The 26183-nt window shown below is 39.4% G+C and overlaps 1 pseudogene; it reads right to left on the bottom strand.

The window, feature by feature from the left end:
* Nucleotides 1-435: 435 nt before the first annotated feature.
* Nucleotides 436-24422, bottom strand: LOC118899051 (annotated as a pseudogene).
* Nucleotides 24423-26183: the final 1761 nt, after the last annotated feature.

Below are 26183 nucleotides of genomic sequence, written 5' to 3'. Positions count from 1 at the left end.
GACCGTCCTAAGATTGCAAGGTGAGCTGTCAACAAATAAATACACTTTCAAAACTACTGGTCTGTGGAAGTCATGATCTTATTGCTTCTGTACAACCAGAACAAAAGAAATATTGTGGATGCTAAGTTTGATATAAATCTGAATACACTCAAATACAAGATTTTGTATTTATCTGTGTATTATTCTCATTGACTGACTATAATAACAAGTTATACACTTTGGGGAAAAACTGTCTAGCAGGAGAGGAACAGACAAAAACAAGGTTTGGTTCCTCTGTGAAATGATCTCACTAAGCTATCTTCCTCAGACGTCAAGGATCACTGAGGTGGGAGTCACTCCTGCCTGCCCTCCCATTCTCACTGACAACCACACCTTATATTTTAGAAAAGTCAGGTTAATGTACACTCTTCTCTTTGCTTTCTGTGCTGATGTCTCCTAACTCTTCATCAGCATAAGCTTCACCTCCTTTTCTCCAGCTTCAGAGGAAGATGGTCTCTTTTCATCAATCTCCTGATTGTTCTACCTTTACTGTTCATCTAGGTTTGAAAAAAATTTCTTTTTTTGCATTGTGGTAAAACACACATAACATAAAACTTACCATCTTAACCATTTTTGAACGTACAGCTCAGTAGTGTTAAGTATATTCACAGAAGTCTTTTCATCTGGCAAAACTGAAATTCTATACTCATGAAGCAATAACTCCCATATCCTGAAGTAATAGTTCAAACTTACTTTCCTGGCTTTCTTACCTCTTCCTCACCCACTACAACCAAGATCCTCTTTGTTTACTTTACTTTTCTCCAAGGTCTGCTAGCAGACTCTATTTTTTGGTAGCATTTCACATTCCCACTCCTACCCCCCCCCCCAATCCCCCCACCACCACAGTAATAACACTCTCCTGGCTCCACTCCTGTCTTACTGAATGCTCTTTCTTCGTTTCCACTGTTAAGTGTTGCTAAATGTTCCATTGCTAAACATTCTCTAAATGTTATTATTTGTTGGCTTCTTTCTGCCCTTGGCTTTTATCTCATTCTACACCCATCTTGGATAATCTCACTCACCCACTCCCATGACCTCAATTTTGAAGTTTCCCACATCTATATAAACTCCAACCCAGGTCCCTTGCAAGATTTATTTTATTACTACTCTGTGCCAGACACTCTTACAGCACTACACTTTCAGAGTTGAATAAGAGAGACATGGACAAGCTAAGTAGCTGCAAAAGAAGCTCTGCCTATTATAATGATAATATCGTACTTCTTTTTTAAACTTATAATCATATTCTAAAGCCATCATTCATTATTTTTTTGGCTTCTGTGATGCCACAGTATCTTTTTAAAACCATATTTACATCTTCTTCTCAGCATCCAGAGCTGGTTTTGGGGTATCCTCCTATCTTCCAGTTACACCATCTTCTTGGTGTCCCACCCAGTCCCAGGGCTTTCGAAACACTACACAGGGGTGACTTTCAAATCTTTATCTACAGCTCTGACCTCTCCTTGGAGCTCCAGACATGTACACCCATTTGCCAACTTGACATCTCCTCTTGGATTCAATAGTTATCTCACATTTCACATGGTCCCATAGAAATTCCCATTTTCCTCTCTCCAATCTGCTCCTTTCTCAACAAATATTTCCAACATCCACACATTGCACATGCTGAACATTCAGCAGTGTTCTTTGATTCCACTTTTTCTCTTGTTCCCCACGTTTAATCTACCACCAAGTCCTTTTTAACTCTACTCACACGTCCCAGTTCCCTCTGCTTCTCTGCATCTCTACTGCCATCACCCTAGCCCACCTGATTGATCCCTCCCATGAGGACGACTGCAATAGCTTGCCAACTTCTTTCTACTTCTGCTCCTGTCCACCTTCCACAAAGAAGCCCATGATCATCTAAAAATATACACCAGACCATATCACTCGCCTGCTTAAAACCATGCAGTGACTTCCTATGGCACTTAAAATAAAACCCAAATCTGTTGCCTCAGGTCACATGTCCTTTGAATTCTAGTCTGGGTCTACCTATTAAACTTAGTCTCTTACCCCTCACCATCTTAACGCTGTTCACTGGCCTTGTTTCCATTTCTTGAGCTGGTTAAACTTTTATCTTCTTAGCTCCAGCTGTCCCTTAGCCTGGAATGCTTACCCCCCAATCACAGAATGACTGTTTTTTCTTGTCATTCAGATTCTGCTCAGAGAGGTCTTTCTTTCCATGTAATTTCAAGTAGCCATTGGCCAGTCTCTCTTATGTCAGCCTATTTTCATTTTTGCACAGTGCTTAACATTATCGTCTATTTTTCTTGTTTGTCTCTTTACTTGTCTGGTAATTATCTATCTGCCTCTGCTAGGATGCTCTGTGAGACCAGAGATCTTGTCTCTTTGGTTCATTCCTGTATTCCTAGAGGTAGACAGTATCTGGTACTTAAAAGGTACTTTTATAATGTTTGAATGAATGAATAAAATGTCTCCAGACCTCAAACTTTCTAATTCAATCTCTAAACAGCTGCCAAAGTGAGCTCCTCAAACACCTGTCTCACCAAGTAATTCCCTACTTGAAACATTCCAGAGATGCCACATTGCCAAGAGAATATAATCCACACTGCTCAGCACAGCGCACAAGACACCACATGACCCGGTCTCTCCTTGTCTCTCCCATCTCATTTCTTACTCATTTCTTACTCTTACTCATTTCTTACTCTCATTTCCCATCTCATTAGGCACCTGCAAGATGCCTAATGACCAGCATGTCCAAGATGTCATGCTGTTTCACGTTCCTGGGTCTTTGATCCACTTTTTCAAGTCTGGACTGTCCTTTCTCCCCATTACTCCTCTCACTCCAACCCCCTTATTTACTCAGTTTTTAAGATACAGCTCAGGTCAGGAAGTCATTCTGACCCCCCTATTATCCCAGACTCCAATCTTTTCCTCTATCAATTATACTTGCCTCCATAATAGCTGCTTAACTCTTAACTGCTCCTACTTGCTTTCATGTCTGTCTTTCCACTTGGATTATAAATTCCATGAGGGCAGGCATAGTGTTATATATCTTTTCATATTACATATCATAGTGTGTATATAATTCTATTCCCGGATATGACTCATGGTTGGCACTTGCACATGTTAGTTGACTGATTCACTGAATATATGGGTCAAATTATATTACTTATCATAAAAATGCAAGAAACATGAAAATGCTTGATATCACTTGCCATTGGGTTAACAGATGCTACTCATTATGTTGTGTTTACTGTAGCTCAGGCCCCACTGCATGATAACTTAGATGAGTGAAGATGAGTGTTTTCAAACTCTTAAGGAAAATGTGCTCTGGGAGAACATAGTCAATTTATCACCTAAAACCAATTCTTAGATCATCACAGCGGAAATGAATGGGCCTGACAAGAGTTTGAAATACTAAAGGAAAAGTTGATTAAAGAAGGCTTCATGAATGATTAATTATAAAATTTAATATCTGTGGGAGAGAGTTTTACTGACATTTAAATAAATGCCAGCAAAACAAGCTGCAGTTAAGCACTTGCCATAGCAAATAAAGCATCATCAAGGTATTTGTTCTGAATCACAATTATATAAAAATGGAATGTGCAACTCTGAAATAAATGTTCATTTATTAGGTTAGGTGTGACTCATTGGTTAAAGTCTTACATTTTGGACACTTGTTTTTACATGACAATTGCAAGTCTTGCTATGCAAAGGTGAGTGTACTACACCTCCTTTCTCTGGGCTCCCAGCCCATCTTCAGTCTACTGCTTTCTGGTTTCCAGTTATCTCTGCTTTAACTGACACCTTTTCATAAAGTCTCCAGTGACCTTCTGATGAACATATCCAATGCCCCAGGTTACTCGAATCTTTGGGGCTTTTAATCCATTGATTCAATTAGTATTTATTTATCATCCACTCTGTGTTAGTGTTAGGCACTGATGTGACACATGGTAATAAAAAAAAAAAGAAAGGACCCTCCCCTCCAAAAACCAACCAAACAAACGAACAAAAACCCACCCAAGAAAATCCCCAAACACACACCCAGACACACACAGGAAACCAAGGATAAAAACAAAAATCAAACCAAACCAAATGACAAACTAAACAACTAAACAACAGACTAAACTACAAAACAAACTTGGTTCCTGACCTCAAATATTCTATCATCTAGTAAGAAAATAGACATTAAATAAATAAGTACAGAGATAAACATTTAATTAAATTGTGATGAGTGCTATGAAAAGTGAAGCACATCATGTTCTGAGAAACTGTAACAGGGTACCCAATTTGAATTGAGGATAAAGGCAGAACCTCTGAGGAAGAGACTTGAAGGAGGAGAAGGGAGAAAAAGTCCAAATGGAGAGAGAAAAATAAATAATAGCTTGGAAAATATGTTTGGTTGGCTAACATGTGAAGAATATGAATCCTGTTTGGCTTGATCATTTCCCCAAAGCAGCAGATGAAGAGGAGGAATTGTCAGCTATCACAAATAAACTAAACAGTCATGGGGATACACAGGATACAGTCAAAGAGAAAGCATTCTGGAGCCATATTTTAAAGCAGATAAGAGAGACTAGCTTGCAACATTTTCTTCATTTTGAGGTAATTCAGAGAAAAAGGAGAGAAAGCCAAATTGCTTAAGCATGCATATAAAGAATGTGGAGTGTATTATGCAGATACGCCATCAGAAGAAAGAAAAGAAGTTAGGTACCTGTCAAGACACTGATTCTGCTACATTCCATCCAACACACAAGGGAATTTCTGGGAAGCTGTTTTTCCTTCTGACATATAGCAGACCTTCCCTTAATCCTTGATGGTACATAAATGTTGGGCACATCCATGGCCTCAAGGTTGGGGAAGATGAAGTCATTGGCTGAAAATTGTGTTATACGTCTAGGATTGCAAACAATAAGTATGAAAGAGAAACTGATAGGTTTTGCAGAAATGAAACTTCCTTTGTGTGGTTAGTACATGTGATTAAACAAGAACTGCAAAGTGTACTCGCCACCCTGTTTGGGCTTTTCTGGATCTTTGGCACTTTCATTCCTTGTACAGAAATAAGGGAAAAGTCTTTCTCTTTTTAAAAATTAAAAAAAATTTCCTAAGGCAGTAGTTCTCAACCTTGTCTACACAACAAGATTACCTTGGATCACTTTGAAAATTCCATGTGCCTTGGAAGCACTTCAGGACCTCCTTATCAGTGTGTATGGGATGGGTTCAGGGATCAATATTTTAAAAAGCTTCCCAAGTGATTCTGATGTGCTGCCAAGTTTAAGACCTATTTTAGTAAGTCTTTATTTATCTATTCTCTCTTTCTTCTTTTTAAAATAATCCCTTTTCTGAAAATTAAATGAGCGTTGAAATAAACCCCAAACTTAAATGATCAAGTTTCTTAAAATAAAAAGGAGGAGCTTAGAAACTTCCACTAGAATGTTTGTGATCTTACTGTCCTGCCCTCAACACCCTGCTTTGTAGGTGGTGATAAGTAGCTGGGCCACAGGTCCCCATAGGCGAGTCTGACTTTGGCTGGAGGACTTGTTAGGGTTTCCCAAATATTCTCACTCACCACAGCCTCTGTACGACTCCAGATGTCTACAACGGTCTTCTGTCTAGTATTCTCTGCCTTTGACAGACCACATGTCCTAACTAGGCCTTCTGAAAATTGGGCCCCTGGAGCCATACCAGCTTGCCCCATTTGCCATTACTTCCCTTCACTTTGCTCTCAGTTTCCTCTAGCAGATGTCAACACACAGGTGTACAACCCTTTATCTGCAACCCTTGGGGCCACATGGGTCCTGGAATTCAGCATGTCTTAGACTTTGGAAAGGTAGATTCTGCATTCCACATCTTACATACTTCCCTTAGTGTGGCTGGAGGGGCACCCTGTAATCAAGCACTTGCATGTTCTTCAGGAAACACAGGATTACTCCCATGAATTGGGATGAATAAGGACTACAAACAGTCTCATGTCTATTCAGTTCAAGTTTTGCCACCAAATGATACTGCTAGAACTTTATGAATAAAAAACTTTAGGAATGGAGGACCTGTGGTAGCTGCATTATTTAAAACTCGTTTTGCAAGATTGCCTTTTCACTGACTTTACTGGTTTTTCTCATTGCTTATAACAGAAACATTGTAACATGAAGTTAAACGGATTTCCATTGTCAGTTGCTTTGAGTGTTAATACTTTCCATTTGGTCAGAAATGGAAACCCCAGATAACCCCAGATTTTTTTGTTGGGGGGAGGATAAAACTAAAATAGATTAAACAAACAGACCTTTAGAAGCTGTTACCATTGAACCCTGGTGACTCAAGTTCAGAAAATGAAAGAGCTGACTTAAACCTCAGGTGGGCCATTTCACCCATGGTCATCTTAGTAACTCTCTTCAGCCTTCAGCTGTCTTTCCCCGCTCTAATTTTACGTTATTTAGTCTTCATAGTTGTATTAGCTGAATTTCTGTTATATTGGCCTTCCTCGTATCTGTCAGGACATGGGGCTGGGGGTGTCGGGGTGGGGGGGGAGGTGGGCATGTTGTGGAGACTGAACTGTTAAATATCATGTGACCTCGTTGTTTTCACAGGCTGGTGAGGCCCAAGAGAACTCTGAGTTATGTGTATCTATTTCCCTATTAGATTAGCTACTCTTTAAGAGCAGATTTTCTTCCCTGTGTGCCCCTTAGATCATGTGGTATAGTTCATGGGTGGTTTAAAAAATCCTATTGTTTTCTTCATAGTTGATAGTACAATTTCTTTTGGGAATAAGTGGTCTTAAAAGAAGAAAATACCTTGGAGCATTTGGGTATGAAAAAATAGGCCCACTGTAGGATTCAGAATGTGGGGCAGAACAAATGGAGGGTAGAATGACTTTCCATTAAAAAAAAAAAAAAATGATGGTGGTAGGAGGGGACAGAAGGGAGAGAGATGGCTGAGCAACGTGGAAAATCAGCCAAAAGACTCTCTAGAACAGAATGACTATTAATTCCTGTTGTGATGGGTCATCAGTGCAAACCCAATCTATTTCTTAATTTCTCTAAACTTTTTGTAACATCTGCTACACAAAGGCTTTGTGTTTATAATTTTGTTTGTTTGTGTGTGTATGTAAAACTAAGAAAGGTAGCTGAAAAACCCATGCAGTAACGAGCAAGCTGCAAGATACCAAGTGGAGAACAAGAAGTCAGCTGAAGCAGGAGGTAGTTATGAGAACATAAGCCCCCCAGGAATGCACAGAAATCTTGGACAGAGATTTGGACTTTCAACATGAGGTATGCTGGAGACCAGTCTTGTCTAGATTTTAAGAGGCAAGTTGACCCTGGATGTCATCTAAATTAAGTAATAAATGCTCTACAAAGGTTACAAATGACATTACAAAATGATAAACACTGGACTTAGCAGAATGTTACAATTATCTGTAAAATGGAAAGAGTCCTGGAGAAGAAATTCAAAGTCCTGGGTTTGAATTCTTTTTTTTTTTTTTTTTATTTTCTTCAACTCCCAGCATCTTTATTTTTCCTAGAATCTAGATACGATGAACTCTAGCAGGGCAGTTATTACTATTTAAGCCTTACACTTTAGATTCTTTAAACTACTTCAATATTTGTAAATCTGAGAATGCACATTCCAATAACCACAAAACTAAAATTTGAGATTATACCAAAAAATTTACTCAATGTTGATGTGACTACACAAAATTTTGTGTGCAACACATGGACTTTAATATTGCAGAATTTGGCCTTTTTTTAAACTGAAGTATAGTTGATTTACAATGTTGCAATTGTTTCAGGTGTACAGCAAAGTGATTCAGTTATATGTATACATACATATATCTATTCTTTTTCAGATTCTTTTCCATTGTATGTTATTATAAGATATTGAATACAGTTTCCTGTCCTATATAGTAAATCCTTGTTGTTTATCTATTTTATGTATTGTAATGTGTATCTGTTAATTCCAAACCCCTAATTTATCCCTCCCCTCCCCCTTCCCTTTGGTAACCATAACTTTGTTTTCTATGTGTGTGAGTCTATTTTTGTTTTGTAAATAAGTTCATTTGTATCATTTTTTAAGATTCCACATATAAGTGATATCATATGATATTGGTCTTTGTCAGACTGACTTCACTTAGTCTGATAACTTCTATGTCCAGCCATGTTGCTGCAAATGTTAATATTTAATTCTTTTTAATGGCTGAGTAATATTCCATTGTATATATATACCACATCTTCTTTATCCATTCATCTGTCAGTGGGCATTTAGGTTCCTTCCATGTCTTGGCTATTGTAAATAATGCTGCTGTGAGCATTGGGGTGCATGTATCTTTTCAAATTAGAATTTTCATCTTTTCTGGGTATATGAATTTGGCCTTCTTACAAGAGCTTAGCTATAAACAAAAATACTTTTTGCTTGTCTGTCCTAACCTATGAAGGGTTGCAACCAACAGACTCCCTCCCACAGCTTTTCACTGTGTCCCTAAAAAACATAGGTGATTCTTCCTCTTAGACAAGGGGGAAAAAAACCAAAATTCCCACCCACAAAAAAATGTTAACCCAGAATTATCAAATTTTGGTTTCAGCAGATAAAACACCAAAAATAGTTTATAGGAAACACTTACTTAAATCTTTTACCTAAGTAGTACTATAGGAATTTACAGTCTTGACCAAAAGAGGACACGGGTTTCTCATTAAACTTTATTTTAATGGGTCTCAAAATTCTGTGACAGATTTTTGGTCAAATTGTTTCTATTAAAAATTACTGATTTTAAAAACTAATAACTTAAAACTGCCATACACACACAAAAACAAGTGGTCCACAACACATTTTCCTTTCTTTCTGAAAGTTTTACGATGCATTATCATTAACCAGTCTTTTACCGTTAAACTTAAATGGCCAACAGAAACAAACAGTCCTGAGAATGTTCTTCCACAACTGATTAAGACTGGTGTGTCAGGTATTAGGGATATTATTCACTTAGCCTTCTGAACTTTCTGGGTCATCCACTGCTTTGATGACACCCAAGACACGTCTGTCTCATGTCACAAACAGCAAAATGATCCTGAGGAGGATTGTCAGAAAAGCTCTCAAAATACATGGGCTTTCCAGCAACTATATGAACCACGCCAGCATCACCAGCTTTACAGAATTGGGAGCCATCTTCCAGCTTCTTCCCAGAATAGCAGTCAACCTTCCTCTTCAGCCCAGCAAACTTTCAAGTAATATGAGCTATTTGACAATCCTGCACAAGTGCATAGCCAGCACTGATTTGGCCTGGATGGTACAGGATAATCACCTGAGCTGTGAAGCCAGCTGCTTCCATTGGTGGGTCATTTATTTATTTATTTATTTTTGGCTGCGCTGAGTCTTGGTCGTTGCGTGCAGGCTTTCTCTTGTTGCGGAGAGTGGGGGCTACTCTTTGTTGCAGTGCGTGGGCTTCTCATTGTGGTGGCTTCTCTTGTTGTGGAGCACGGGCTCTAGGCACATGGGCTTCAGCAGTTGTGGCATGTGGGCTCAGTAGTTGTGGCGCACGGGCTTAGTTGCTCCGCGGCATGTGGGATCTTCCCGGACCAGGGATCGAACACGTGTTCCCTGCATTGGCAGGTAGATTCTTAACCACTGTGCCACCAGGGAAGTCCCTGGTGGGTCATTTTTGCTGTCACCAGCCACAGTGCCACAACAAACATCTCTGACAGACATGTTATTGACATTGAGGCCCACCTTGTCCCAAGATAGAGCTTCACTCAAAGCTTTAGGATGCATTTCAACAGACTTGACTTCAGTTGTAACGGTGACTAGAGCAAAGGTGACCATTATGTTGGGTTTGAGAACACCAGTCTCCACAGGGACGGTGCCAATACCACCAATTTTGTAGACACTAGACACCCTGGAGGAGCAGACGCAAGGGTTTGTCAGTTGGAATACTTGGTGGCAGGATGCAATCCAGAGCTTCAAGCATTGTGGTTTCACTGGCATTGCCATCTTTATGACTGACTTTCCATCCTTTGAGTCAAAGCATGTTTGTACTTGGATGCAGCATGTTGTCACCAATCCAACCAGAAACTGGCACAAATGACACTGTGTTGGGGTTGTAGCCAATTTTCTTAATGTAGGTGCTGACTTTCTTAATGATTTCCTGGTATCTCTTCTGGCTGCCGGGTGGCTCAGTGGAACCCATTTTAACACCAACAATTAGTTGTCTCACCCACAGTCTGTAAGCCAGAAGTGCATGCTCACAGGTCTGCCCATTCTTGGAGATCCCTGCTTCAACTTCACCAACACCAGCAGCAGCAGTCAGCGCAGCACAGTCAGCCTAGGGTGTGCCTATAGGCATGTTTTTGGTAGTCTCTGTGTCCTGGGGCATCAATGATACTACTTGCTGGTCTTGAATTTCTACAGGGGAATATCAGTGGTGATACCAAGCCCACGTTCAGCTTTCAGTTTGTCCAATACCCAGGCATACTTGAAGGAGTCCTTTCTCATATCAGCAGCCTCATTCTCAAATTTTTCTTTGATTCTTTTGTTGATCCCACCACATTTGTAGACCAGATGGCCAGTGGTGGTAGACTTGCTCTAATCTATGTGTCTGGTGACAACAATATTGATATGAATCATTTTCTTTCCCACTTTGGCTTAGATTTAGTTGTGATACTTGTGATCTGGTGGCAAATCTGTTGTGAAAAAGTAGGTTTGAATTCTGTGGCATTAAGTAATTATGTGACTTTGGGAAGATGCTTAATTACTCTGAGCTGCAGTTTTCTTACCTGTCAAAGGATAGAAGAAATTAATTATTGGTTCTCTTATCTGTAAAATGGCTCCAATGGTAACTAAGATGCCTTAGGAAGGAGCACAGAATTTGGAATCAGGAATATACACATAAAATATACCTATGTTTGCATACTGCTCTTGCCACGCTCTGGCTGTGTGACCTTCAGTGAGCTACTTAAATTCCTAAGCCTTGGTTTCATCTATAATAATTAAAAAGTAGTAATAATAACACCTATGCCTCAGATGGTTCTGAAAGGATTAAATATTTTAGCCTAGGTAGAGATGCTTGATAAATATTAGGCCCATCTCTTTCAGATTTAAATTCAATTTCTTTGCTCAGTTTCCTTCTTCATGGCCTTGAAAGAGAAAAATTTCTGGTTCTGTTTTGCAGGGTGGCCCAACTTCATACCAACTTACCTCTGTTGAGCAGAAAAGGAAATAACATTAATTCATCTTTGCATTTGCCAATTATATGGAATTTAACAGCAATATTAAAATCTGTACGCTGCTATGGTTACTGGTATAATGTACTAAGTATTAACCGAGAAAGCTCTATTTAAGAATGGCATCCAGAGAGGTGGTAAATTTTGCCTACAGATTCTTTCACTGCTATGTAGCTTCTATATCTACTGTAAAGATAATACTTTCCCAGTGTCAATTAGAAGTCCCAAGTCTCTTTGTATTAATAATCCTGGAAGACACAGTGGTAGTGGAACTCTTGCTCACTTTTTTTTCCCCTGGGAATAATTGGAGGCTGTAGCCATCACCCACCTCACTCTTAACCCCAATAATCTAGGAATAACTCCATTTAGGTTTATAGTAAAAGGCGGCCCAAAGCAAAGAAGGTATGAAACGCTCAGTTTTCCTATGCAAATGGGAAGTCCATTTCTTGATCTGGATCATGCCCTAACTTTCTTCTCACTAAATAGCCAGCCATCATAAGGATGCCTTGGACAGGACTTTATCTCACTAAATACTGCTTTTGCAGTATTGTTGAAAAACAGCTAGAGCAAGGGCACAAGTCTGTCTATCTTACTTCTGTCTATATTTCTTAGGTGCCTACACTTTCTGTCTCCCTAGGTTCCTAGTATCATGAAAGGGGAAAGGGAGCTCTTCCCAGTACCTAAGAAGTGTTGATGGGCCACTTTTTCTGTCCTAAATCTTGTATTTCCTATTGGCCTCATGACATATCCATTTCACCCACAGTGTGTACTGAGCTTTACCTACCAAAGAAAGTTAGATTTAGGGGAGAGGGTCTGAGAATGGGTGGAAAGCAATGTACAAATATATTATTCTTAATTTTGGTTCACATTTTCAACTGTTATCTTAATGGGATGACTATATACTGCATTGACCGAACCCCTTTATAATCACTCCTAGGTTGAAATGATAGTGCTAAGCTGATGAAGAATTTCCAAATGATTATTGTATTTCAAAAGATGCTCTTCTAGGCATTGTGTTAATATGTGCTGCCTATATTTCTGACCTAATATTTCTTTTTATTTGTATGATTATGAAAGTTTCTCTACCATGTTGTCATTAGGATGGTAATGGAGAACAAAGATAGTTGGTGCTGATTCAATTTATTTTGCCCTGGAAATACACAATGCCCTAAATTATAAATATACCTTAAACTGAGAGGTTCAGTGTTTCAGTGTAGATATAACATCAACACTATGTCTTAGATTTATTTTTTAAAATATCTTTATTGGAGTATAATTGCTTTAAAATGGTGTGTTAGTTTCTGCTTTATAACAAAGTGAATCAGCTATACATATATATATATCCCCATCTCCTCCCTCTTGCATCTCCCTCCCACCCTCCCTATCTCACCCTTCTAGGTGGTCACAAAGCACCGAGCTGATCTCCCAGGGCTATGTGGCTGCTTCCCACTAGCTATCTATTTTACATTTGGTAGTGTTTATATGTCCATGCCACTCTCTCACTTCGTCCCAGCTTACTCTTCCCCCTTCCCGTGTCCTCAAGTCCTTTCTCTACGTCTGTGTCTTTATTCCTGTCCTGCCCCTAGGTTTGTCAGAACCATTTTTTTTTTTTTTTTTAGATTCCATATATGTGTTAGCATACGGTATTTGTTTATTTCTTTCTGACTTACTTCACTCTGTATGACAGACTCTAGGTCGATCCACCTCACTACAAATAACTCAATTTCGTTTCTTTTTATGGCTGAGTAATATTCCATTGTATATATGTGCCACATCTTCTTTATCCATTCATCTGTCGATGGACGCTTAGGTTGCTTCCATGTCCTGGCTATTGTAGAGCTGCAATGAACATTGTGGTACATGACACTTTTTGACTTATGGCTTTCTCAGGGTATATGCCCAGTAGTGGGATTGGTGGGTCGTATGGTAGTTCTATTTTTAGTTTTTTAAGGAACCTCCATACTGTTCTCCATAGTGGCTGTATCAATTTACATTCCTACTAACAGTGCAAGAGGGTTCCCTTGTCTCCACACCCTCTCCAGCATTTATTGTTTCTAGATATTTTGATCATGGCCATTCTGACTGGTGCGAGCTGATATCTCATTGTAGTTTTGATTTGCATTTCTCTAATGATTAGTGATGTTGAGCATCCTTTCATGTGTCTCTTGGCAATCTGTATATCTTCTTTGGAGAAATGTCTATTTAGGTCTTCTGCCCATTTTTGGATTGGGTTGTTTGTTTTTTTGATATTGAGCTGCATGAGCTGCTTGTAAATTTTGGAGATTAATCCTTTATCAGTTCCCTCATTTGCAAATATTTTCTGTCATTCTGAGGGTTGTATTTTCATCATGTTTATGATTTCCTTTTCTGTGCAAAAGCTTTTAAGTTTCATTAGGTCCCATTTGTTTATTTTTGCTTTTATTTCCATTTCTCTAGGAGCTGGGTAAAAAAAGATCTTGCTGTGATTTATGTCATCGAGTGTTCTGCCTATGTTTTCCTCTAAGAGTGTTATAGTGTCTGGCCTTACATTTAGGGCTTTAACCCTTTTGGAGTTTATTTTTGTGTATGGTGTTAGGGAGTGTTCTAATTTCATTCTTTTACATGTAGCTGTCCAGTTATCGCAGCACCACTTATTGAAGAGGTTGTCTTTTCTCCATTGTATATTCTTGCCTCCTTTATCAAAGATAAGGTGACAATATGTGCATGGGTTTATCTCTGGGCTTTCTATCCTGTTCCATTGATCTATATTTCTGTTTTTGTGCCAGTACCATACTGTCTTGATTACTGTAGCTTTGTAGTATAGTCTGAAGTCCGGGAGCCTGATTCCTCCAACTCCATTTTTCTTTCTCAAGATTGCTTTGGCTATTCGGGGCCTTTTGTGTTTCCATACAAATTGTGAAATTTTTTGTTCTTGTTCTGTGAAAAATGCTATTAGTAGTTTGATAGGGATTGCATTGAACCTGTAGATTGCTTTGGATAGTATAGTCATTTTCACAATGTTCATTCTTCCATCCAACAACATGATATATCTCTCCATCTGTTCGTATCATCTTTAATTTTTTCATCAGTGTTTTATAGTTTTCTGCATACAGGTCTTTTGTCTCCTTAGGTTGGTTTATTCCTAGGTATTTTATTCTTTTTGTTGCCATGGTAAATGGGAGTGTTTCCTTAATTTCTCTTTCAGATTTTTCGTCATTTGTGTATAGGAATGCAAGAGATTCTGTGCATTAATTTTGTATCCTGCTACTTAACCAAGTTCGTTGATTAGCTCTAGTAGTTTTCTGGTAGCATCCTTAGGATTCTCTATGTATAGTATCATGTCATCTGCAAACAGTGACAGCTTTACTTCTTCTTTTCCAATTTGGTTTCCTTTGATTTCTTTTTCTTCTCTGATTGTTGTGGCTAAAACTTCCAAAACTATATTGAATAATAGTGGTGAGAGTGGACAACCTTGCCTTGTTCCTGATCTTAGAGGAAATGGTTACAGTTTTTCACCATTGAGAATGATGTTGGCTGTGGGTTTGTCATATATGGCCTTAATTATGTTTAGGTACATTCCCTCTATGCCTACTTTCTGGAGGGTTTTTATCATAAATGGGTGTTGAATTTTGTCAAGAGATTTTTCTGCATCTATTGAGATGATCATATGGTTTTTATTCTTCAATTTGTTAATATGGTTTATCACCTTGATTGATGTGTATATTGAAGAATCCTTGCATTCCTGGGGTAAACCCAACTTGATAATAATGTATGATCCTTTTAATGTGCTGCTGGATTATGTTTGCTAGTATTTTGTTGAGGATTTTTGCGTCTATGTTCATCAGTGATATTGGCCTGTAGTTTTCTTTCTTTGTGACATCTTTGTCTGGTTTTGGTATCAGGGTGATGGTGGCCTTGTAGAATGAGTTTGGGAGTATTACTCCCTCTGCTATATTTTGGAGGATTTTGAGAAGGTAGATGTTAGCCCTTCTCTATGTTTGATAGAATTCGCCTGTGAAGCCATCTGGTCTTGGACTTCTGTTTGTTGGAGATTTTAATCACCGTTTCAATTTCAGTGCTTGTGATTGGTCTGTTTATATTTTCGATTTCTTCCTGGTTCAGTCTCGGAGTGTTGTGCTTTTCTAAGAATGCGTCCATTTCTTCCAGGTTTTCCATTTTATTGGCATAGAGTTGCTTGTAGTAATCTCTCATGATCCTTTGTATTTCTGCAGTGTCAGTAGTTCCTTCTCCTTTTTCATTTCAAATTCTATTGATGTGAGTCTTCTCCCTTTTTTTCTTGATGAGTCTGGCTAATGGTTTATCAATTTTGTTTATCTTCTCAAAGAACTATCTTTTAGTTTTATTGATCTTTGCTATCATTTCCTTCTTTTCTTTTTCATTTATTTCTGATCTGATCTTTATGATTTCTTTTCTTCTGCTAACTTTGGGCTAGTTTTGTTCTTCTTTCTTTAATTGTTTTAGATGTAAGGTTAGGTTGTTTATTTGAGATGTTTCCTGCTTCTTGAGGTAGGACTGTATTGCTATAAAATTCCCTCTTAGAACTGCTTTTGCTGCAACCCATAGGTTTTGGGTCGTCATATTTTCATTGTCCTTTTTTTTAGGTATTTTTAAATTTCCTCTTTGATTTCTTCAGTGATCTCTTGGTTATTTAGTAGTTTATTGTTTAGCCTCCATGTGTTTGAATTTTTTACAGATTTTTTCCTGTAATTGAAATCTAGTCTCATAGCGTTGTGGTCAGAAAAGATATTTGATATGATTTCAATTTTCTTAAATTTACCAAGGCTTGATTTGTGACCCAACATATGATCTATCCTGGAGAATGTTCCATGAGCACTTGAGAAGAATGTATATTCTGTTGTTTTTGGATGGAATGTCCTGTAAATATCAATTAAGTCCATCTTGTTTAATGTATCATTTAAAGCTTGTGTTTCCTTATTTATTTTCATTTTGGATGATCTGTCCATTGGTGAAAGGGGGGTGTTAAAGTCTGCTACTATGATTGTGTTACTGTTGATTTCCCCTTTTATGGCTGTTAGCATTTGCCTTAGATATTGAGGTGCTCCTATGTTGGGTGCATAAATATTTACAATTGTTATATCTTCTTCTTGGATTGATCCCTTGATCATTATGTAGTGTCCTTCTTTGTCTCTTGTAATAGTCTTTATTTTAAAGTTTATTTTGTCTGATATGAGAATTGCTACTCCAGCTTTCTTTTGATTTCCGTTTGCATGGAATATCTTTTTCCATCCCCTCACTTTCTTCCTTTATGTGTCCCTAGGTCTGAAATGGGTCTCTTGTAGACAGCATATGTATGGGTCTTGTTTTTTTATCCATTCAGCCAGTCTGTGTCTTTTGGTTGGAGCATTTAATCCATTTACATTTAAGGTAGTTATCGATTTGTTTGTTCCTATTACCATTTTCTTAATTGTTTTGGGTTTGTTATTGTATGTCTTTTCCTTCTCTTGAGTTTCTCGCCTAGAGAAGTTCCTTTAGCATTTGTTGTAAAGCTGGTATGGTGGTGCTGAATTCTCTTAGCTTTTGTTTGTCTGTAAAGGTTTTAATTTCTCCGTTGAATCTGAATGAGATCCTTGCTGGTTAGAGAAATCTTGGTTGTAAGTATTTCCCTTTCATCATTTTAAATATGTCCTCCCACTCCCTTCTGGTGTGCAGAGTTTGTGCTGAAAGATCAGCTGTTAACCTTATGAGGATTCCCTTGTATGTTATTTGCTGTTTTTCCCTTGCTGCTTTAAATGTATTTTCTTTGTATGTAATTTTTGGTAGTTTGATTAATATGTGTCTTGGCATGTTTGTCCTTGGATTTATCCTGTATTGGACTCTCTGCACTTCCTGGACTTTATTGACTATTTCCTTTCCCATAATAGGGAAGTTTTCAACAATAATCTCTTCAAGTGTTTTCTCAGGCCCTTCCTTTTGCTCTTCTTCTTCTGGGACCCTTATAATTCGAATGTTGGTGTGTTTAATGTTGTCCCAGAGGTCTCTGAGACTGTACTCAATTCTTTTCATTCTTTTTTCTTTATTCTGCTCTGCAGTAGTTTTTTCCTCTATTTTATCTTCCAAGTCACTTAATCTGCTCTTCTGCCTCAGAAATTCTGCTATTGATTCCTTCTAGAGAATTTTTAATTTCATTTATTGTGTTGTTCATCTTTGTTTTTTTGCTCTTTAGTTCTTCTAGGTCCTTGTTAAATGTTTCTTGTGTTTTCTCCATTCTATTTCCAAAATTTTGGATCATCTTTACTATCATTACTCTGAATTCTTTTTCAAGTAGACTGCTTATTTCCTCTTCATTTGTTTGGTCTAGTTGGTTTTTACCTTGCTCCTTCATCTGCTGTGTGTGTCTCTGTCTTCTCATTTTGCTTAACTTGCTGTGCTTGGGGTCTTCTTTTCTCAGGCTGCAAGTTCGTAGTTCCCGTTGTTTTTGGTGTCTGCCCCCAGTGGCTAAGGTTGTTTCAGTGGGTTGTGTAGGCTTTCTGGTGTAAGGGACTGGTGTTTTTGTCCTGGTGGATGAGGCTGGATCCTGTCTTTCTGGTGGGAAGGACCACATCAGGTGGTGTGTTTTGGGATGTCTGTGACCTTATTATGATTTTAGGCAGCCTCTCTGCTAATGGGTGGAGTTGTGTTCCTGTCTTGCTAGTTGTTTGGCATAAGGTGTCCAGCAATGTAGCTTGCTGGTTGTTGAGTAGAGCTGGGTCTTACTTAGTGTTGAGATGGAGATCTCTGGGAGAGCTTTCACCATTTGATATTACATGGAGCCAGGAGGTCTCTGTTGGACCAATAGCTTGAACTCGGCTCTCCCACCTCAGAGGCACAGGCCTGACACCTGGCCGGCACACCTAGAACCTGTCAGACACACGGCTCAGAAGAAAAGGGAGAAAAAGAAAGAAAGAAAGAAAAAAAATAATAAAATAAAATAATTAAAATAAAAAACAAAAAAATAATTAAAAATTAAAAAATTAAAAAGTCATAAAAAAGAAAAAAGAGGAATAAAGAAAGAAGAGAGCAACCAGACCAAAAAATAAATCCACGAATGATAACAAACACTAAAAAGTATACCAAAAAAAAAAAAAAAAGAAAAAAAAGGACAGAGAGAATCCTAGGACAAATGGTAAAAGCAAAGCTATACAGACAAAATTACACAAAGAAGCATACACATACACAGTAACAAAAAGAGAAAAAAGAAAAAAAAATGTATATATAAAAAAAAAAGGAAGACAGCAACCAAATCAATAAACAAATCTACCAGTGATAATAAACTCTAAATACCAAATTAAGATAAACATAAAACCAGAAACAAATTAGATGCAGAAAGCAAACCTCAAGTCTACAGTTGCTCCCAAAGTCCACCGCCTCAATTCGGGATGATTCGTTGTGTATTCAGGTATTCCACAGATGCAGGTACATCAAGTTGATTGTGGAGATTTAATCTGCTGCTCCTGAGGCTGTTGGGAGAGACTTCCCTTTCCCTTCTTTATTTGCACGGCTCCTGGGGTTCAGCTTTGGATTTGGCCGCACCTTTGCGTGTAGGTTGCCTGAGGGCATCTCTTCTTCGCTCAGACAGGTTGGGGTTAAAGAAGCAGCTGATTCAGTGGCTCTGGCTCACTCAGGCCAGGGGGAGGGAGGGGTACGGATGCGAGGCGAGCCTGCGGCAGCAGAGGCCTGCATGACGTTGCACCAGCCTGAGGCGCGCTGTGTGTTCTCCCCGGGAAGTTGTCCCTGGATCACAGGACCCTAGCAGTGGCAGGCTGCACAGTCTCCCAGGAGGGGAGGTGTGGATAGTGACCTGTGCTCGCACACAGGCTTCTTGGTGCCTGCAGCAGCAGCCTTAGCATCTCATGCCCATCTCTGGGGTCTGCGCTGATAGCCGCAGCCCGCACCCGTCTCTGGAGCTCCTTTAAGCAGCGCTCTTAATCCTCTTTCCTCCCGCAACAGGAAACAAAGAGGAAAGAAAATGTCTCCTGCCTCTTCGGCAGTTCCAGGCCTTTTCCCAGACACACTCCCGGCTAGCTGTGGTGCACTAGCCTCCTTCAGGCTGTGTTCATGCCGCCAACCCCAGTCCTCTCCCTGGGATCCGAGCTCCGAAGCCCGAGCCTCAGCTCCCAGCCCCCACCCGCCCCAGTGATTGAGCAGAGAAGCCTCTCGGGCTGGTGAGTGCTGGTCGGCACCACTCCTCTGTGCGGGAATCTCTCCGCTTTGCCCTCCGCACCCCTGTTGCTGCGCTGTCCTCCATGGCTCCGAAGCTTCCCCCCTCCGCCACCCACAGTCTCCACCCACGAAGGGGCTTCCTAGTGTATGGAAACATTTCATCCTTCACAGCTCTCTCCCAGAGGTGCAGGTCCTGTCCCTATTCTTTTGTCTCTGTTTTTTCTTTTTTCTTTTGCCCTACCCATGTATGTGGGGAGTTTCTTGCCTTTTGGGAGGTCTGAGTTCTTCTGCCAGCGTTCAGTAGGTGTTCTGTAGGAGTTTTTCCACATGTAGGTGTATTTCTGATGTATTTGTGGGGAGGAAGGTGATCTCCATGTCTTACTCTTCCGCCATCTTGAAGGTCTCTTATGTCTTAGATTTTGATTGAAGTACAGGAATACCTTTGTCAGGTCAGCATGATGAAATTGTGCTAATGTATCTTGCTCTAATAAAGGAAAATGAGACATAGAAAAATAGTTTTAGGGGTTCAGAACCGTATTAGAATTAATAACTGAGAATGTAGTTTGGGGGCTCTAAATATGGGAATCCCATAGTGAACAAAGAGTAAGGAATATCTAACTTTAAAATAGGCTTTCCAGAGGTTGATTGTTTTGCAACTCAACACAATTTCACATAAGATTAGTAAATGATGGTTGTTTTCTCAAGGCAGTATATGCATTTGCAAATGTGGAGTAGGAAGCCTAGGAGTTCAGAGCATGGCACAGGCGTGGGGTGAGGGAGGCAGCAGGTGCAGGGAGCTGGAACAATATTGGGCTTCTCTGGAGCACTGAGGTGAGTAGTCAGAGTAGCCTGGAGTGAATAGTCAGAGTAGCCTGGAGCGTGCATGCTGCAGGCTAGTTCCAGCGATGGCCCTTGGCACCAGGGTCTTCTGACTTATTGAAGTCTGACCAGCAACCACAAAGCCATTTCAATTCAACTTCCTAAATGCTCATTAAATCTGTATAATTCTCCTTATTTTTATTACCACCACCCCAACACCACCTCCCACTAAGACTCTTGGAATAACTTTCTAACCAATCTGCTCCACATCTACACTTTCCCATCAAGTTTCCATAATACAATCAAACTGATCTTTTAAAGGCTCAACTTTTAGAGGATCATGGCTGTATTTGAATCTGTCAATAATTTTCCATTGTCCTTACAATATGGCCCCAAATGTTTAATGATCAAAACATTTAAACTCCATTCAGTGCTGTTGTAAGGTAAGCAATCACTTTCCCCAGCAACAAGTGGTTGTAATGAAAAGCAGACCGCAATTCATTTGGCCAATTAATTGACATTTCAATACATAGTTATTGATAAAATAACTCCAATATTTACTGTAGCTCAGATTCTATTCAGAGGTCATTAACTGGTGGTCTGTGTGTCAGAACCAGCCTATAAACATATTTTGTTTAGCCTGTACAGTATTAAAAACATTTCAGGCAGTATTTGAAAATTGGGAGAATGAAAATAATTGAGACTTCCAGCTTTCTTAAACCTGGGAGAGTGTGATGACCTGGGAGTCATATTCCCCTCCTGGTAACAAGCAGCTGGAGCAGAGTGGCAGGTGTTCCTTTTAGGGAGAGCAGTGGTTCTCAAACATTTTAGGTGAGCATGCAGTGAATTAGAATCACTGCGAGGCCTTGTTAAGCCACAAATTGCAGGCCCCACCAGGGAGTTTTCATTTCAGACAGGCAGGATCCAAAAAATGTGCATTTCTAACAATCTCCCAGGTGATTCTGATGCTGCAGGTCTGGGGTCCACACTTTGAGAACCACTGAGGTAGGAAACGTGCTTTCTAGCAAAGCATGGTCCTTTCACTTCTTATTGGTTCCCCTATCCTGGGTATCCACTGCCATTTTTCACCAAGCTCACATCACTATCTTTGGTCTATTTAGAGAAATATTTTTCCCTATGTATCTCTCCAGAAAGTGGGAAAATTAAAACAAAAACAAAAACAGGAGAGACATATGTCTTTGTGAAAGTAAAGAATATTCCAACATGTTTAAAATGCAAACACTTAGGCCTTTTCACTCAGATTTGACTTTGTCAGCTCAGTTCCATGGCAACTTTCACACACAAGAAGATTTTGCCAGTAAACCTGGGCAGTAGGACTTAGGCTTTCAGTCATTCACAACTGGGTTTGAGCTCCTGTCTCTGCCATTTACCAGCTTTGTGACCTTGGAAAGCTTCTGAATCTTAAGATTCATTTCCTCATCTATAATATAGGGATTTTTATTGATATGTATGTTAAAATAAAAAACAAATGGAAACCAGCCTTGAAAATTCCCTAAGCGGTCAAAACCAGCAAAGCTTAATTTAGCTTATTTTGCAAGACTAAGCTTAACCTGGGTCATTTCTTGCTTATGCCTCTGGAAATCATAAGGAAAACTTAAACTGTTTCCCAAAATTGTTGAGGTAACCACTGACCAATTCCTTATCACTTAAGAAAATTCTAATACTATAACCAATCACTGTGAAGAATAAATAGTCACTTCACTGCTTTCTCATTATATAAACTGCTTTACAAAAATATACCCTGGAGCTTCCTTCCATATTTTTGTTTGAGCATTTTCAGTTTGCACACTGTCTTTTTGGTGTGTGTGCAGTAAACTTTTACTACTTACTACTTTGGTGATTCATTGGATTTACTTCTGTTATTTATAAACTTTTGACACCTGATCCATTGGGTTGTTGTGAAATTAAAAGATTGAACGTGAGGTGCCTGGTACACAATAAGTGCTCAATAACTGCTATCTGCCAATATTATTGTTGAGATTTTAATACAAATTTTACAATGATATAACCATAAGCTGGAAGGAGAGGAAAGAAACTAAGGAGAAATGGAAAACATCAGGAACCTGGAAAGGCTAGATCAGGAAGGTTAAAACCCAGACTGAGTAGAGGTTTGCAAAAAAGGACACAGGACAACAAAAGTAGAGCCTCAGTTGTTTTTAGGGAAGGAAAAATAAGGAAGGAGTACCTACTACATTAATTGTGTAATGTTAACAGACAACAGAGAAAAAGCAGAACTAATGAACTAGTGTTTTAATTTTTTTCTTCTTGGTCAGAGAGAAGTATTTTCAGTCAGAAAGGGAAGAATAAAAATTGGTAAGAGGAATCTAAGTTCTTAGAGACAGAAAGAGAACTATCCAAATGAGTTCATATTAACCACGTCATAGGCTACTGGGAAAAGGGCAGGCAAGACTGTGGAACAACAAATGGCAATTCATGAGGAATCACAGAGCATGAGCATGTGTCCAGACGATGACACAGAGACAGAATTTATCCTGATTTCCAAAAGAGAGAAGAGGAAGAGTCTACTCATTCTCATAACTTCATGTATTATAAGCCAATAAGCCTTATGTTTACCCCAAGTGAAATATTATATGGATTGTTTGTAAGCATTTAGGAAAGGAAAAGGATGATCATCAACAGTTGACGTTGGTTCTTAAATGTGAATTTTGTCATTTTCCTTCCTGGTAAGATTATTAAGCTAGTAGATCATGGAAATTATTCACTCACCCAGCGAATAGTTATTGAAACACTAGGTGCAGGAATATTGTCTGTCACATTTTTATTGGAGAAATAGGCAATACGTTCATGTATTAATGAACATGGGTAGAATCAAGTATTCTAGGAAGGGATGAGACAGAGACCTGACCAGGTACACAAAAAAGAATGGTGGCAGTCTTTACCAAAATTGGAAATCAGTAGGTGCTGAATGGGGTAATAGAAAACAAGTTACATTTTAGACTTAAAATATGTCAGTGATGTTGAGATGTCTATGAACATACAGATATGGAGCTCAGAAGGCTCTGGACTGGAGACACAGATCTGGGATTAATTAACTTGCATGGCTGTCAAATTTTCACAGTGGCTGAGATTTCTCAGGTGTGTTGAGTGAGAAGAGAGCAAGAATGCAGGGAAAAGGCTAGAATGCAGGGAACACTAATATTTAAGAAAAGAAGGTCAGGGAGATGGGAGGAGAACCAGAAGAGAGTGGTGTTACCTTGGCAGAGGGAGGTGGATACTGCTATGCAGTGTTGAGGACTCAGGTGGTTTGAGAGACATGCTTTGTTGTGACACCAACTGGCATTGATGTGTGACTTTTGCACAACAGTCCTCAGCTGTAGAACTACACCCTCACCTCAGGATATAGGAGAGGAAGAGGGAGATGGACTGAATGGTCTAAGAATGAGAGGTCTGCAGAAACGGTAAAATGAAAGAGCAAAGAGCAAGGGAAAGAAGCTGTTGAAGAAGTAGATTCATACGGTGATTAATTAAAATCATGTGATATTGAGTGGGCAGCCAAAATACTGGTTAGCATAACTGAGACTCAAAATAGCATTGTTGGAACAAATGGTCAAATCTAGCAGAGTGAAAAAAATCTCATAGGACATGTCTGTTCCTCCACTTGTCCAAGGAATTGGCAGAGTGCTGAATGAAACAGAGACCAGGACAAATTCCTGTGGAATGAAGGCAAACACTGCACACCCTCTCCTTTTTTCTTTCCCGTAAAGTGACAATAAATCTTTAATTAACATTTTTCTTTTTTTAAGAATGGATTTTAAGAGAGCAATGAACTGAATCAAGATTTTTCCATCTGGACGCAAAAACCATGGAGAATTCAGCTGACAGTCATACAAATGAAAAATACCTTTCAGATTTTATAGTTGACTTTGAATTCACTAATAAAAATATTATTAATAGCATAGATAATATTTTGAGCATTTACTATGTATTAGGTAGTTATAGATGTTTTATACGTATTGTAGATATACAGATCTCAGTCCACAGACTCAATTAATCCAGAAAAATAAATTAAATATTTCTTCTAACTCAATTCTACGTTAACCCTCTTACTGCCAGGCTAAGAGTAATAATCTCAGGTAATTTTTGTTTCTCCCTTCATCCGTAGGGTTGAAACAAAGTCCTTGGAAGGATTTACACAGTACCTTGTCCAGTAAATTGGGGAAGTGGGGAGTCATCTGTTGAAGATGAGTTATGCTGAGACGGCATTTGGCCTGCAGCACAGCCCTTTAGGGTTGGAGGCTCACAACCCATTAAGGTTTCTAAATCACTTAAGGACAGGGAAACTTTAAGAGGCAATGGACCATTTGTGCTGAGGAGATTCTGCAAGAAGCCATTTCCTCTTTGGGGTCTGACTGCCTCACCAGGGGCAGTGCCTAGAAAGAAGGGAACTTGGCTCCCAGACCCATCATTCTGTCTGTTCTAACTGCCTCCTCTTTACTTTCCCTCCCTCAGCCCATGGAAAACCCTATTCTAGGCAGGGAGTGGAGGAATTACGGCTCTCTGACCCCTACTTCTCCCACACATTTTGTCTATACATCATCCCCCAAACTCTAAGATTCCCCCCCCCCCCTTTAAAACACAGAGACAAAAAGTTCCCATAGGCTATTTCTACTTTTTGACTAGCTGCATCCTCTCCCCGCGGCAATGAGCTCAGGCTTGCCCATATACTTGGAAAAGGGGAAATACCAGGAGAAAAATGTGCCAAAATAACTATATCACCACACCCGCAACAACATTGTTCTTGAAGCAACAACATTAGATAACTAATTGGTAGGGTCTTAGACTGTTGCAAGAAAGGGTCCTCCCAAATCTAAAATTCTGTAGTTCTACTAAAGCAAGGTGAGGCCAGTTGGCTTGTGCTGCCAGAAAGGACAGGAAAAGCCACGGGCATCTTTTGAGGCAGACGGCAGCAGTGAGTCAGACGCCGAGAAAGTGCTCTGGCTCACTAGGTTTGAAAGTGCAAGATTCTTAAGAAATAATAGTGAACAAAACTGAAAACTCTTCTCTGATGCCTAATGGTTGACTTTGCCTCCTCTCTCAAAACCTCTAGCCGTTAAATGGAGTCTTTCACTTCTCTGCCAGGCTAGGCCCTGCCATTTCCTCAGCTCCAATCCCCTCACTGTGCCTTGATAAGATGTCTCAGTCTCTGGGGACCCTCACTCTTCTGCCTTGGGGTCAGGACATGGTGGCCTCTGAAATTTTACAGAACTTCATTATCAATGAACATTTATCAATGTGGGGTGTTCAGAGCCCTGTGATAAGGTTTCACATATTGTAAACCTCAAGGGGGTTCCAATCACGTTAGAGAGATGAGGTATGTGCATAATCCAGCACAGCCTATCCTAAATGCCCTCTGTGCCATTACTCTAGGAGTTTGGAGAAGGAGAGGAGCGTGAAGCAGAACTCTCAGCTGCTGAGTCAAAAAGGCGTGCACTTGTGCCGCTTGCGTTGCAGCTGCTTTTTTGGAGGCCCACCTAAAAATAAATAACTCAAGCTCAATCTGCAGAAATTCTGCCCTGAGTGGGTATGCCTGAGTTCAGGAATGATGAATGATTCTTAGACCTTAGATAAGCAACTGAGAAGGAAGTCTCAACCTCAGCAACACCAGCAATTAAGACTAATAATATCTATCTCTGGCTCTGCTTCGAAGATGAAAAAGACGAGATAGCTGAAAGAACACAGGTTGCCGTTCAAATATTTACTGGGATTGTTCATTATTATTTTATATTCAAGAGGTACAGCAGGCACTTTAACATTCTGATCTGACTACTAAATCCAGAGTGAGGTCCTTCCCTCCAGACTGATCACTCTGGTGTTTAATCAGATTCTGAAAGCCTCAGACTACCAAAGCACCCATTTAAAAAATTGCTATTTAAGATGAATGTCCTACCTTTTATGTTGCATTTTTGAAACTGATTTCGATCAGAACAGTCCTTTGATGTTGTAAATACCCACACATCAGCTCAT

This window comes from Balaenoptera musculus, chromosome 8 (assembly GCF_009873245.2).
Source record: "Balaenoptera musculus isolate JJ_BM4_2016_0621 chromosome 8, mBalMus1.pri.v3, whole genome shotgun sequence".
Lineage (NCBI taxonomy): Eukaryota > Metazoa > Chordata > Mammalia > Artiodactyla > Balaenopteridae > Balaenoptera > Balaenoptera musculus.
This window is presented reverse-complemented; position numbering and strand designations above follow the sequence as displayed.